The sequence below is a fragment of the Tupaia chinensis genome, unplaced genomic scaffold, assembly GCF_000334495.1.
Source record: "Tupaia chinensis unplaced genomic scaffold, TupChi_1.0 Scaffold000244_1, whole genome shotgun sequence".
NCBI classification, from domain to species: Eukaryota; Metazoa; Chordata; class Mammalia; order Scandentia; family Tupaiidae; genus Tupaia; species Tupaia belangeri.
The window spans coordinates 1,247,184-1,249,604 of NW_006159722.1; positions in this window are offsets into that span (position 1 = coordinate 1,247,184).

The window sequence follows — 2,421 nt, forward strand, 5'->3', positions numbered from 1 at the left end:
AAACAGCTGCTCATTATCCATATCGAAAGGAGGAGTACATCTTTGAAATTATTTATAACTGGCTTCATGATTAGGTCTAATATTTCTCTTCTAGGTAAACAAAATTAAGCATTCATGAACATTATTTTTAAATATGTATTGATTTGCAACAAAAACACATATATCAGATGATCAAAATGTTTCACATTTTAATGGAAAATTATAGTGATATTTATGAAGGTCCTCATACTGCAAAATTCAGAGAGATTATTAACTTGCCCAATATCACATAGCTAGTGAATAGTGCTACAGGATTCAAACACCATCCTTCTCAATCTGGAATGTATAGTTGGCTAATTATAAACTACTGTTTGTAAATTTAAAAATGTATCCTTTCAGGTTTATATGTTGTGCAGAATGGTAAAATTATTACCTTAGGAGAGAAACTTCCTAAGAAATAGTATTGTCAGTCAGGATAGGCTTAACTAAGTTCAGGGAACAAAAAGGCACAATGATATCACATGTCCAAGGTGAGTCAGCAGGGAGCTCTGCTTTCCGCATTCACTTAGAGACCTACCTCAGTTTTTCTTGGAAGAAGAAGAAGTGAAGATGTGGATGTGATATATTAGCTCTTTTAAAGAAGCCTCAACACAGAGGTGACACAGTTCCATCACTTCCACTCATATTTCATTGGTTAAAATACCCAGTTGACCTTTCCTAACTGTAAACTTGTTGGAAAATGTAAGAAAAGGGTAGAAGAAAATTTAGAAAAAGAAGAGGCCGGCAGGTGGCATGGTGCTTAAGGTGCTAGGCTCCCACATGGCTGACCACGGTTTGAGTCCTAGACCTGGCAGCTTGTTTTCTTACTTTCTCTCTCTCTCTCTCTCTCCTTCTCTCTTTCTGTTGTCTAATTAAAAAATGATAAATGAAATTAAATAAATCATTCTTTTTTTAAAAGATTAGAAAAAGGAGTTAAGTAAAAAGAATAATAAAGTATAAGGAAACATTCAGCTACTCTAAATATTTGTCATGAACTCTTAGATTACAGAAATTTAGGAGAGACAGTACATCTAAATGGTAACAAAGCATTTGACAACAGTGTCAAGTGGACTAGGCAGAGAGATGATGATTGGAAGATATAGTTAAAGAAGGATAGTTTCTAGCAAGGTCAGTTGGACACTTGATAGCACCTTAAAAGGGCTTCAACCCAGTCCTCAGTTCTTATGTCCAGAAACATCAGACAGCAGGCACATCTGAACATTAAGTCTCTCCGGAATAGACGAAGTATAGTCCCACTAACAAAGACTGTCTTTCGATCAGACTGCCCAGTTATTAATTTATACAGAGAATAAAAAAGGTGAAGCAGTCTTTTTATTTTGGCTAACACATAAATTCTTTATTTTTTTTTTGAGAGTTTTTTTTCGCTATAGGGCACGTGCGCTCACCAGACAGACAGAGAGAGACAGAGAGACAGAAAGCGAGAAATCACCCCCCAAGGGGGATGGTCATGCCGCAATCCCTTCTCCTCCATTTTCCTCTTGGGATCTTGGGCATGCACGCACATGCGCCCGGCGTGAGTTTTAAGCCACCGGGTCCGGGACACGAACCATGGTCGACTACGTGGGAGTCCAGTGACATAGCCATTACGCTAACTGCTGGTTCCCAACACATAAATTCTTTATGAGTAGAAAAAAAGTCTATGAGAAGTCAAAGAATACACGATAAGAACAAAGAGTGAGTTAGATTATTTTAGTGATTGGCTTGAAGCCAGGAGGGCCCAGAGATATGTCTGAATACAAAGGTAGTTCAGGGTGTGGGAGCTGGTGAGAATGACATCTTGCCCTCAGCCAAGTTTATTTCCACTTGGTCTGCAATCACTTCAGCTATCAAGCAGAGCCAAGTGCACACCTGATCAAGGACTGATGAAGGAACAAGTACAGTTGGCTACCTGGTACTTACTTATCTGTGTCTAGTAATGATACAACCGTAGTCTCATGATTGATGAGAATTGAGAATCCTGCCCAGCTGGAGAAACCCAGAAATGTTAGTTCTCTACCTTCTTACTGTTTGAGGCTGGGGAACGAGGGTGGCTAGCATAGGACCCGTCATGCATGTCACCAGGCCTTCATATCTGTGCTCCAGGCTCATAATTTTTTTTATCATGGTAAAGTGAAAATAACATGGGAATTTTCACTTTAACTATTAAGTGTACAGTGGCCCTTGAACAATGTGGGGTTAGAGGAGAATGGAGGAGAGGGGATTGAGGAGTGGCCGTCCCCCAGGGGGTGATTTCTCACTTTCTTTCTCACTGTCTCTGTCTCTTTCTCTCTAGTTAGCACACATGCCCTAGGGCAACAACCTCTACCTCCCCCCCCCCCAAAAAAAAAACTAAAATTGCGGACCAACAGGTGATGTGGTGGTACAGGTATTACATTCCCACAT